Source organism: Lolium rigidum, chromosome 1, assembly GCF_022539505.1.
Source record: "Lolium rigidum isolate FL_2022 chromosome 1, APGP_CSIRO_Lrig_0.1, whole genome shotgun sequence".
Taxonomy (NCBI): Eukaryota; Viridiplantae; Streptophyta; class Magnoliopsida; order Poales; family Poaceae; genus Lolium; species Lolium rigidum.
Window position 1 is genome coordinate 235164062 of NC_061508.1, and position 14040 is coordinate 235178101.

Below are 14040 nucleotides of genomic sequence, written 5' to 3' on the forward strand. Positions count from 1 at the left end.
GAAGCTCCGTGGAAAAATAAGACCCTGGGCGTTCGTTTCGTCCAATTCCGAGAATATTTCCTATGTAGGATTTCTGAAACCAAAAACAGCACAAAATAGGAACTGGTGCTTCGGCATCTCGTTAATAGGTTAGTGCCAGAAAATGCATATAAATGATGTAAAGTGTATCTAAAACATGTGAGTATTATCATAAAACTAGCATGGAACATAAGAAATTATAGATACGTTTGAGACGTATCAGTTACTGATAGAATCGTGACATAGTTTGTGATAACGTGCCCATATTTTGCACACATTTGCATCTTGGGATGTCTTACGATGTTACATGATGAAGTTTTCCTTTTCATCGCACGAAAAAACCATTTTCCAATTTTGAAGTGCCGAAAAGGGGGTGTTTTGTGAAGCAACCACCAAATTAATGTTTCACATTGGTACCAACACATTTTTAAAAAATACTAGACCACCTAAGATGAATAATTTCCCAACCGGTGTATCTGAAACCTTTCCGTCCACCCCTCGTGAAAAAGACAAATTCCTGCCGAATTGGTAGCGGGCCGGCCAGATTTGAACTACAGGCACATGATATAATGCTTAAGATTTTTGTAAAAATCTTTATTGGGTTCACAACATGCTATTTCATCGGAGATCCAGTGCAAGTTTAGCGAAACTCCGCCCCGAGCGAAGGATCTTCATGCCCGCCGTTTTGAATATAGTTTGAAACGAGCATAAAAAATTCAAAAACGATCCAAACAACGCGAAACGTTCGCGTGCTATCATATTATGTGTCATAGTTGCACGGAAAAATAATAAACTTGAAGAATTGCATACATCACAAAAATTCCTTCACAATATGAGCTATCGTGTTCGAGGTTTCATGGCATTTAGGTCAAACGACCAATGTTACTGTAGAATCGCGACATAGTTTGTGATAATGTGCCCATATTGTGCACACATGTGCATCTTGGGATGTCTTACGATGTTGCAGGAGGAAGTTTTCTTTTTCATCGCACGAAAAAACCATTTTCCACTTTCGAGGTGCTGAAAAGGGTGTGTTTTGTGAAGCAACCATCAAATTAAAGTTTCACATTGGTACCAACACATTTTTCAAAAATACTAGACCACCTAAAATGGATAATTTCCACACCGGTGTATGATCTATCGTGTTCGAGGTTTCATGGCATTTAGGTCAAACAACCAATGTTAATACATCACAAAAAATCCTTCACAATATGAGCTCAAGGTACAGGATAATAATACATTTATGATCGCTTCGACCGTAACCATGGAGCAGCTTCAGCATTTAACGCGATGGTTGGGTCAATGTTCACTCTGAAGGGCGGAATTTCACCAAACTTATTATAATCTTCTGACATGTCTGTCTTGTCCTCGACTCCCACGATGGTTCTTTTTCCTGAAAGAACTATGTGACGCTTTGGCTCATCGGATGAGCTTGTTTCCTTATGTTTTCTTTTCTTCGGTCTGGAGGACATGTCCTTCACATAGAAAACCTGAGCCACATCATTGGCTAGAACGAATGGGTCGTCTCGGTAACCAAGATTGTTGAGATCCACTGTTGTCATTCCGTACAGCTGGTCTACCTTTACCCCTTTTCCATCCAGCTTGACCCATTTGCACCGAAATAAAGGGATCTTAAAAGAAGGTCCATAGTCAAGTTCCTATATCTCCTCTATGTAACCATAATATGTGTCATTTTCCCCATTGTTAGTGTTTGTTGCATCAATGCAGACAACACTGTTTTGGTTGGTGCTCTTTTTATCTTGGGCGATCGTGTAGAAGGTATTTCCATTTATCTCGTACCCTTGGAAAGTCACTACAGTCGAAGATGGTGACCCCGCCAACAAGTACAACTGATCTCCAACATCGTTGTTATTAATGAGATGTGTTTGCAGCCAACCGCCGAAAGTCTGCATATGTTTATGTGTCATCTAGTCTTCTGACTGTCCCGGGTGTTTGGAGCGTACAATATTCTTGTGTTCAGTGATATGGGGCCACCAAGGTGGAACTTTGTAGAACTGTGTAGTGTGCTTGAGTGAAGGAAATCCCGTCCCTACATATCATTGATTTTCTTCCTAGCGTGTCTTTTCCACTTAGTCTCCCCTCATGCTGCGATTCAGGAACACCAAACGACTTAAGGTCGGGAATAAAGTCAACACAGAACTCAATGACCTCCTCTGTTCACATAGCCCTTGGAGATGCTTCCATCTGGCCTAGCACGGTTATGAACATATTTCTTTAAGACTCACATGAACCTCTCGAAGGGGAACATATTGTGTAGAAATACATGACCGAGGATGGCAATCTCTTCGACAAGGTGAACCAGGAGATGCGTCATAATATTGAAGAAACATGGCGGAAACACCAACTCAAAACTAACAAGACATTGCACCACATCCTTTTGTAACCTTGGAAGACTAGCTGGAGCGATTAACTTCTGAGATATTGCATTGAGGAATGCACATAGCTTCACAATCGGTATTCGAACATTTTCCGGCAGAAGCCCCCTCAGTGCAATCGGAAGCAACTGCATCATAATAATGTGGCAGTCATGCGACTTCAGGTTTTGGAATTTTTTCTCTGCCATATTTATAATCCCCTTTATATTTGATGAGAAGCCGGACGGTACCTTGATACTGTAAATGACTTCAAAAAAGATTTCCTTCTCTGCTTTGGTAAGAGCGTAGCTGGCAGGACTTAAGTGACGCCCTGTATCCGTCTTGTAATTCTCTTATTGCTTGTTTCTTGGGACTTCCATACGATACTGGTCCTCCCGTACTTCTGGTGTATCTTTTGCCTTCCCATACACGTCTAAGAAGCCTAGCAGGTTCACGCAAAGATTCTTCGTCACGTGCATCACATCGATTGAAGAGCGGACCTCTAGGACTTTCCAATAGGGTAGCTCCCAAAATATAGATTTTTTTCTTCCACATGGGTGCGTGTTCGGTAGCGACGTCATTCGGAACAGATTGACCGCCAGGACCCTTTCCAAAGATTACTTTTATGTCCTTTACCATATCAAGTAAAGCATCACCGGTACGGAGTTCACGCTTCTCCCGGTGATCTGCCTCACCTCCGAAATGATTGCCTTTCTTTCTGACGGGGTGCCTCTTTGGAAGAAATCGACGATGCCCCAGGTACACAACCTTCTTACATTTATCCAAATATGCACATTCGGTCTCATCTAAACAGTGCGTGCATGCATTGTATCCCTTGTGTGTCTGTTCTGAAAGGGTACTAGGAGCAGGCCAATTATTGATGGTCACGAAAAGCAACGCTCGTAGGTCAAATGACTCCTGTTTGTTCTCATCCCACGCATGTACACATGGTTTGGCCCACAACTGTAAGAGTTCTTCAAATAATGGCCTTAGGTACACATCATTGTCGTTGCCGGGTTGCTGTCAGGGACTAGTAGTGCTATGGGTATGAGTAGTGGGTTTACTAGTGGCTTAATAGTTGTAAGGGTAGTATCAGTATTCCACCTATGCTATCATGTTGTAGTGGTTAGGTGTATAAAATCCTATCCTTGTATCTTGTTGGTAAACACTATGTATCGTAGCCCGGCAGGAAACAAACCATCGGACGAGCCCGTCGCCGTCCATCTCTGCCCGATCAAACGGCTCACGCAGCTTTTCTTCCCAGGAACAAATGGGCCAGTTTTTTTTTTTTTTTTGAGATCACAAATGGGCCATCCCCAAATTTTTCGCCCGTGCATTGTGCTCCTCTGCAGACCGATCTTCTGCTCGATGCCTCTACTCTCCACCGCGCCGCCGCCAGTCTGTCCGTACTGCGCTGCACCCTCGCATCTGACCTGCACCTCCACCTGGATCCAGTCTTGCGCCGGCATCCATGCTGCTCCGCCATGGGGAATCGCCGTCGGAGCATATGCTTGATTGTCGTCGTCTGCTACAGATCACCCTGTGCGCCGATTCGCAGATGTTCTGGAATCATAGCACCTCATCACCCTCCAACACGTATGATCCAATGCTGACCGCTGGCGGAACCGACTCAATCGGGCCTTCAAGGCTACACTCGGGAGAAATCAGTGGGCTGCGTTGATTCGATCCTCTACTACACGATTTGGTAATTGCATCTCATCTAGTTCTGGAAGTGCTTATCCTTGTATTTCCAGGTCACAACGTGCTCCTTTTTTGTGTAATGTATGATGATGCGCTGGAATGATTTTTATGCCTAGGCTTGATCATGCTTCCTAGCCATGGATGATTTGGCAGCAAACAAATGTTTTAGTTTTATTTAAAATCTTCTAGCTTCTACGTAGTATTTGTTATGCTGCCTATCAATAATTTTGATGCTTCTAATCTGATCATGCTTCCCAATTCTATTCATTTGTTTCTTTAGTATTTCATACCTGCTCCCACACCAAACTTATATATTGAAGGTTCCATATGTTGTTTTAAAGGCAAATATAGTACCTGGCTTTTTCACATATGTTGCATATGGTTTCCTTTGATCAGTACACCCTGTTTGCATATGCTTTTTTTCAAAAATTTCAATGCAATTCGTGCTTCCTGCATCCATGTCACTAGTGTATCGTTCTTTTGAAGCAGTATTGTTTTGAAGTTTGTTATGCTTCCAAATATTCAGCTTTTTTGTGCTTCCATGGGATGACATTTATGCTACAACTTGATCATGCTTCCTAGTCACGAATATTTATTTACAGACAAGGAAGTTTGTTTGATTCTTCTGTTTTGACCGTGCTTCCCAATTACTGATCATTTGTTTCGTCAGTGTTGCATATTTGCTTCAATACTCACCTATTTTATCAAAGGTTCCTTGGCGTTTTAAAGGAAAATATATTACATGCTTCCATTTTTCCATCCATGTTTTTTATGAAGTTATGATTACCTGGCTGGGTATCTATTCTTTGCATATGCTTTTTCCCAATGTATTGAATTCAGTTCATGATTCCTGTATGCATGTCGCTAATGTATATGCTTCAGATTACTTTTATGCTTCCAAACATAATACATATTTAGCATGATACTTATTCATCCTACCACTTATTCACAAAAACCACGATTATGTTGGATGAAATTGGTCTGTAGATCAATTTTTTTACAACCATACATTGCTGACAATTGCATGCTATTTTGCACTGTCAAATCCATGCTTCCGATATGTGGGTTAGAAACAAATTACCACTTCAGAGAATCGATGCTTCCTTTGTCTCATATGTGGGATTCCTAGTACGTATGTACGCCCCTATAATCATACCCATACGATCATGCTCCCTGTAATTCCCGTTTACTTACAATCATTCAACTAACATATTTATTTTATGCTTCAAATCAATATTAACGTTGCTTCCAATGGAATTATGTTTTTCTTCAAGCCATCTGAGATTTTTTTGGTAGTTTTTGTGTGCTTGTGTATGCGCTTGGTTTTTTTTTTCAGTAGAAGGACATGTCGTGGTCTGCTCGGGAGCAAAAGAGAGGGTATATGAACTTGTCGATGACACCCATGATGAGCATGTTGAGGTTCATCTCACGTGGTTGATGAGGGCATATTTATGCTGGTAAACAACTATGTTTCAAGAACCAATGCGGCAATGTTGGACCAACAATTAATAGCCACGGGTGGAAGCACATCGGAATGCTGCGGAATGGTGGTAACAATACTCCGTATTGTTGTGTCACAGAGGGCTATGACGGAGACAACGAATTTATTTCTTTTCGAATCAGCGCCCATGTTGTCATAGGCCCTAGAAAAGTATGAAGCAACTACCAATTACTTTGAAGCATGGAATCGGTTTTATTGTACATCAAGAACAAATGAGCTCCTTTGTATTTCTTGGAATCATATCACTAGTTCCTTTGTAGCTTGTGTACTCATCATAATGGCTATTTTTTATGCAAAGAAGTTTGTATTTGGTAAGAAGAAATTCTAGCCCATGGATGTTTTAAATCGAAGCAAACTTAATTCACCATGGAATACAATTCGTTGCAGGATACAAGCATGAATTTGCTTCAAAGAAAACCAAAATTACACTAGAAAAAATGACCAGCATGTCTAAGCAGATTCCAGTTTACATTGGCAGCACGCTACATTCATCTGGATGTTTTTTACAATATACAAGGATTGTGCTTCTGAAATTCCTAAATTTCTTCCTTACCAGACCATGGATTCGAGTAGCGTCAAATGTACTTCATATGCTCGTGAAGCTAAAAATAATTCATTGCATCATCCAAATTTGCGGAGCTACCGATGTAATATCGCATGCTTCTTACACTAGATAATTGTGCTTCACACAAGTTTTCTATGGAAGTTAATCCTGTGTGTTTGTCTTTCCTTTTTTGAAGAAGAAGCTACGTATTATATACAGAAAGAAGGACCCAAGAAAGAAAGGAGACGCACTCCAGACGTAAGATCCGGGAGCAGTTAATGGAGCAGTTTTAACAATAGAAGCATGCAATTGACCGCTCAATTCGTGGAAACAACCGCGTGGACCAGGTTGAAATCGTATGGTCAAGCTGCCTCAAATCCTACGGCTCAGCCCTGGTCCGACGGGAAACAAATATCGGGATCCGATTGCTAGCGCTGCCCTATCTTGTTGGAATCAACCAAGAATATGAACCCTAATTTTATCTTTATTTTGCTGCATTTATTTTAGATTTAATTTCTGCAATTTATAGATCTGAGCCTCGAGTGCTCCAACTTCCCTCTTTTCCATCGATTTATCGTCAGTGATCCATCGGGATCCTGACAAAGTGGTATCAGAGCGGTCGATCGATTGGCCTGCTCCCCCACCCATTCCTCCCTCGTCTCAGATTTCATCGAGAAATCCTCCTCTTCCAGTCGCACCGGCGATCCCCACCCTCCCTTCCCCAAATCGTTCAAGGTTTGCTCCGGATTCGCATCCATGGTGAGCTCCCCGTCGTCCTGCCCTTTCTTCTCCCCTACCACCGCACCCACGTACGCGCCCACCGCCGTTTTTTCCCCGACCCCATGTGGCTGCGGAGCGCCGCCGTACGCCCCCTACAGCTTTTCCCCCGCCGCCGTCTACCCACCTCCTCTTTCCCACGGCGGTCACTCCACCTCCCCTTTCCCCTTCGTCTACAGCGCCCCACCCGCCGGCCGCCTCCCCCTGCGCCAGCACATACCCCTACCAGCCTCCCGCCTCCATGTACACACCTGCGTACGGCTTCTCCCCGTTCCAGCAACCACCAACCCCGACCTCTACCCCAATCCCCACCAACGTTCAGCCAAATTGGCCACCGCCTGCTCCGGACCCGACTTCTCCCATCCCAACCTCAACACCCTCGAGTTACTGGTCAAGCTCAACGACCACGCACGTGCCTCCTCCTCATCCGGCGACCGCAAGACGGATGCTTTCCAGCGCCGCTCCGTCGAGTTCGTCATTGGCTTATTCCCCTCGACCGCCAACCACAGGAGCTCCGCCCAACGCAGCGAGGCCGGCCACACCACAGCCCAACGCCGCCTCGACCTATCCAAATTGGAAATACCGGTCGCCCCAGTGCCACGCCGCCACAGGTGTTGTCTCCTCTGATGCATGTCTGTTCGAGCTCCCTGACGCCAGTCCGGTCCTCATGGAGGTGGAGCCCGTGCTCACTACCTCAACTGCCCAGCAGAACACATTGTCTGTTTCGCCCACGCCAGGGCTCTTCTCAACATCCACTGGTCCAACAACTAAGCCAGTAGCAGAAGCACAGGCTCGTGCAAAGGCTGCCATCAGCAAGAATATGCCCAATGTGCTCTGCGATATCAATCGGCGATTGGATGAGCATCAAACCCAATCACGGCGTTCTTTTGCATCCTTGCAAGGTGAGCTCTCCAAACTGATGGACATGGCATTTTCTCTGAACAATTCCATGGAGAAAGCCATTTCCATGGTACCTTCGTCCAGGTCACGCACCGCCACTACCCCGACACCATCAGTCGGTTTTGCACCGTTCCATGGAAGCACAATGATGGCTGCATCTGCTCCCGCAGTGTTCTGTGCAGTTTCTAGCTCTACAGCGACCAGTGCTACAATAGTGTCTGCAGCTCCTCCTTATGTTGCCTCCCAGGCGTTCACTGAAATTTCCCAACCTTATGGTTTTAACAATCTCAATCTCCAAACTGTTTTCCGAGCTGATGGTACTGAGTACAAATATTTTACTCTGCCGGCGAATTATCCACTAGAGCGGGATGTTCCCAAGCCAGTGTTCGTTGTCTCTGATGACGAGTCAGATGGATGCTCAGTTGAGTCTGTTCAGGTGTTCGCTGAAGAAAAGCAACATGAAAGTCGTCATCTTGTCGAGCGTTTCGGCAAGGCACAAGAAATTGAACAAAAAAACTGCTTGTATGAATTATACCTCTGATGCCTTTGGTTTCATTCTTGATCTGCAACAACAAGATGATGAGATGGCAGGCAATTGTTCAGTCCTAAAGGCCTCTAATTCATTTGTCACATGGTCCAGCCAGCTCAGTATTGACCATAGCCTGAGAGAACTGAGGCTGCTATGGGATCCAGGAGCAACCAAATTACCTATCATGTTCATGACTGCTGCTGGTGCTACGAAATTGCCGTGTGTAGATATCTACAAGCCTACAATGGTACAAATACTGCTGTGCAGTTTTGTGCAAGAAGGGTATCCATTTTTGAATCTGCTATGAAGTGTTCCTATGCTTTTGGTCTGGGATGGACAGAAGTAAACTTACAGCAGCTAAGAGACCCATCGTTGAAGGTGTTGGTAACTCATGAGAGTAGAAAAGAATGGGATCCAGGAGACAATACAGTTTCGAGTTCAGCACTGAACAGAGATACTGTAGTTGTTCTTCAAACCTTAATGTTGACAACAAATGGAATTTTTACACTCCCGTATGTGATCACAGTGAGAGTCCAGTTTGGATTGCCCACTTCTGTACCACAACAAAGCTGCTATGGCAGAGTGCTATACAGCCAAGAAAATTATGGAATTCAATTCTTATGGGATCCAGGCATTTTGAGATGGAGGACCATTTCAGCACAGCATATTCTTGAGTCAGGCACTATCTTCTCAACTGAGCGCATGTTGCCTTGGAATCCAGGGTATTCAATATTGCTTCTCCACCATTTCTTGTTGGAGTTCTCGATGGAGAGGGTGCTAAGCAAAAGTGCGGTGCTAAATCTGATGAACCTGAAGCGTCTCTGCGCTCAACTGTCGTTACAGTGTCATTCTTGGTGCACTATTCTGGATGTTTTACTTCATGTACAGTATTATTGCTTGCCAATCGTTTTGGACTGCCTATATCCAGAACCAGTCCAACAGCTAGTCTGCTCCTCTAGCCTATTCAGTTCGACTGCAATGTCTATGTCAACTGCTACTACCGTGGACATGAGATTGGTTTTGTGTTCTGGAAAAATATCTCAAGAAGAAAGAGATGCAGCAGTTTTGTACAAAGTCTTAAAAATTCTATTACCAATGAGCAACACCGCTCATATTTGGGATCCTGGTATTGAATCATTCCCTTTTCCAAACAACCGGCTGAACATAACAGAGCTTATTCAAATTAAGGGCTGGACTAGTATGACATATAATGGCATCTTCTTGTCTGAATATCCATACATCTTGATCTTCCTTCATGAACAATGGGAGCTTCTACATCAGCAAGGTGTCCAGAAGAATTACAATGCAAAGAAGCTGCTATCTTCACAGAACTATCTTCAGATATGTGAAATGGATATTATCTTCATTACATTTCTCCCTCCTTGATACAGTGAATGCATTTGGAAGGATAATTTACAAATGATAAAAGTTTCTGAAGAAACTTGTCCATTGCTGAGCAATGGTCTTGAGGGGGGAGTAATGTCAGGGACTAGTAGTGCTATGGGTATGAGTAGTGGGTTTACTAGTGGCTTAATAGTTGTAAGGGTAGTATCGGTATTCCACCTATGCTATCATGTTGTAGTGGTTAGGTGTATAAAATCCTATCCTTGTATCTTGTTGGAATCAACCAAGAATATGAACCCTAATTTTATCTTTATTTTGCTGCATTTATTTTAGATTTAATTTCTGCAATTTATAGATCTGAGCCTCGAGTGCTCCAACTTCCCTCTTTTCCATCGATTTATCGTCAGCGATCCATCGGGATCCTGACAGTTGCTTTGGGTCTTGGGTGAGCACTGACATTATAATGAATTTCCGCTTCATGCACAACCAAGACGGAAGGTTATAGATACATAGAGTTACAGGCCATGTGCTATGACTGCAGCTCTGCTCTCCAAAAGGATTCATGCCATCTGTACTTAGACCAAGCCTTAAGTTCCTCGCGTCACCTGCAAAGTCCGGGAACTCTCTATCGATTTTCCTGCACTGCGACCCATCAGCGGGGTGTCTCACCATCTCGTCTTTCTTACGGTCTTCTTTGTGCCATCGCAACAACCTGGCATGCTCTTTGTTTCTGAACAAACGTTTCAACTGTGGTATACCACATAACCTTGGCAGGAACCCTCTTCCTGGGGGAATCGCCCTCAACATCATCAGGGTCATCTCGCTTGATCTTATACCGCAGTGCAGTGCATACTAGGCATTTTTCCAAATTTTTGTACTCAGCGCGGTAGAGGATGCAGTCATTAATGCATGCATGTATCTTCTGCACCTCTAATCCTAGAGGGCAGAGAACCTTCTTTGCTTCGTACGTACTGTCAGACAATTCGTTATCCTTTGGAAGCCTCTTCTTCATTATTTTCAGTAACTTCTTAAATGGCTTGTCACATATACCAGCCTCTGCCTTCATTGCAGCAACTCCAGTGTGGTACCGAGATTTGTGTTACTATCTTCGCAATCTGGGTATAACTTTTTTTGTGATCCTCAAACATGCCCTTTAACTTTCGCTTCTCATTTTTAGTTTCTGCTTCTCTATGTGCATCAGCGATGGCCCGACGAAGATCATCATCAACGGGCTCATCTGATGCCTCTTCATCTTCAGCTCCTCCTGCCTCTTCATCTTCATCATGCCCCGTTGCAGTATCACCGTAGTTAGGGTACATATCATCATCCTCTTCTTCTTCTTCATTGTCTTCCATCATAACCCCTCTTTCTCCATGTTTGGTCCAACAATTATAGTTGGGCATGAAACCTTTTCAAATTAGGTTGGAGTGAATGACTTGCCATTCACGTTATTGCTTTAAGTTCCGGCTACCAACACATGGACAACATATAAAACCATCCGCCTGTGGGTTTTATGCAGCCACACGGAGAAATCTTCCAAGCCCGAAGTGAACTCGGGTAGGCGTCGGTCAACATACATCCATTGCCGCCAGTTCATCTACATCAAATAATTAAGTTTATCAAAAAACCATTACAAAACACCATAATATATATAAATAGTGGAAATTACCACTGTACAAATGAAAGGGTAAAGTTGCTTAACCTTGATTGAGGAGGAAAGAAAGAGGAGAAAGCTTAAGTGTCGCTTCGGCCCTCATATCATTTTTATTTTGTGTGAAATCAAGCGGCATCATTCTCTCAGACATTTCATCGAGCACCTCATGTGCATGGCAAAGAAAAGCAAGCAAGCGCACAACACTCACACCTTCCACAAAGAAAATATGAAGTGATGGCTGATTGAGGGGTGAGCTGAATATATAGGGCAAAGGGGTGCTTTAGCACCGGTTCGTGACACGAACCGGTGCTAATTGTTTCCTTTAGCACCGGTTCGTGACCCGGTGCTAAAGGTTTCGCGGCTGCCACGTGCCTGACGATAAATCTTTAGCACCGGTTCGTGTCACGAACCGGTGTTAAAGATACCGCATGAACCAGTGCTAATGCCGCGGCTGGTCCCTTGGACATCCAGATCGCACAAACCGGTGCTAATGACCCCCTTTAGTCTGGGTTGGTGCCAAAACCAGTGCTGATGCTCTTTGGAGCAAAATTTTTTTACCAAAACCCTCTTTTCTACTAGTGCCAGCAGCATGGCGCCGAGGCTCCTTGCGTCGACACCGTCGCTTATGAGTGTATCGACGTCGAGGCAGCGGCCAGCGAGGTAGGCGAGAGAGTTCATGTCGTGCGGGTCGGAGTGACGGCGGAAATCGCAGAGGTTGAACTCCCCCAGGATTGGATCCTGCCTTGGCTGTCGCAGACGGCGATGCCCACCTGCAACGGCTTGAGGGCGCCCACATTGGCCTTGACGAGGGCGTAGCGCTGCTCCGGGGTGAGGGCGTTGTGGTCCTTGCCAGGGTGGTGGACGATACCCGGGTAGTGCACGTCGACGGCGACGTAGCGGGCTCCCATCGTGAAACTGCGTAAGATGGAGGACTCTTAGTCGAAGTTCCATGCCCACACGGCCTGCACTGCGACAGATGAAAAACTAGTCTGAACCAGATCAACTGTGCATGATCGGCGTTCCTCCTCCAGTTCTGACATTGATTAGTCCAACATGGTACTTCTGTTTCTGTGATTGTGCTGTGAACTTGTGAAAGAAGGTAATTTTCTCGATTATTTGTCACAGTTGGAGCAGGGCTTTTGCATCGGGTTCATCATCACACTCGAGATTTGGCACTTGGAATGCTATTTTTATGTATTGATCTGGAAAGCACAGTAAGTTTCACAGTTCACAAATATTGCAAATTTCAGTACTCCCTCCCGCCGTGAATACTTGTCACACACATAGAAATAATTTAAGCTAGAATGTGTCTAGATTTATTCAACCCCGTGTGATAAGTATTTAGAGCCGGAGGGAGTGCCAAAAGATTCATATTCCATCGGAATAGCCAACAAATCACACGGCTAACATGTTCCAATTTGTATTAACTTTCCATGTACAACACTATCCTTTTAGATTGATTCTTAGAACATCTTCACGGGCACCTCAAGAAAGGGCGTCGGCAATAGCGCTGGACATGGTTTTTTTTCGGGGGCACACATTGCCATCCTTTTGGGAGTGTCTACCCATGGGACGCCCGTAAGAAATTTGGCATCATAAAATTTAAACAAACCAACAACATTTCATTCGAACTTTAAGGATTTAATATAAGATTGCACTATTTAATATAAAGTTCAATAAAATTGAAATAAAACCCTAATCTAGGGGCCTGATCGAAGGCATTATAGTCTAGCTTGCCATTGTAGCCGTCATTATAGCCCGCAGTCGTTGTCGTTGTTTTTATCACAAAAGTATGAACAGAGGACGATGTCATTGACCTTGTTGCCTTCGAGATCGATGACCGTGCTCATCTCCTACACAACCCATCGTTCATCGTGCTCGTGTGTCATTCGTAGAACAACAACTGTCGACAATCACGTCCATTCCATCGCAGCTGCGCCTCCTCCTTCAACTTCTTTGATGGCCATTGCAGTGTGATCTTCTGCGTGGGGAGCTTGAGGAAAAGGCGCTCGGTGGTGGTGACATGGAGGCATCTTCTCTTTCTTCTAGAGGAGCGGCGGTGGCGCCCGAAAGGTGACAACTCTGGACTCCTTAGAAAACGATCTTGACGAAACTCCATCACGACGATCTTAACGAGTCTCCCGGTATCTCACCTTGGTACCACCTCTCCCATCAACGATCATCCACCTTCATCGCCTCGCCGACTACATCACTCTATCATTTCTTCTGTGTCGCTCTGTCGAGCAACGATCACCCACCGCTTCCGCTTCCGCTTCCCTAACGACGGCACACCCCTGTCTCCACCTGACCGCTCTGCTGAGTGACGGCCGTCCGCCCCGAGGCGCTAGTATGATTGCCTCCTCGAGTCAAACGTGCATCCTCGACCTACTCAGCATCCAAGCACAGAGCTTGGTCGATTTCAGCTGGCTTGACCTGCACATCCCTTGCCGAAACGCACACCTGAACCAAATCGACGAGCAGACACAAGCCACGAGAAAAGATATGTTTTTCCTCTGCCCGTAGGCTTCATCGGTTTTTTTTTTGATTTTTTATTTATAGCACACAATAGGCGGCTGCTTGACATGGTACAAGGAAACCAAAAAAAAAAAAAACACAAACCGACTAGCACTAATCCTAGACTTGACACGAACTTGTACTAGACTCAGACTAGGGCATCGATCGATCGCTGGTGTGTGT

At 44.6% G+C, this 14040-nt stretch overlaps 1 pseudogene; it reads right to left on the bottom strand.

The window, feature by feature from the left end:
* The window catches only part of LOC124656205, a 76868-nt pseudogene extending 64485 nt beyond the window's left edge, over positions 1–12383 (bottom strand).
* Positions 12384–14040: the final 1657 nt, after the last annotated feature.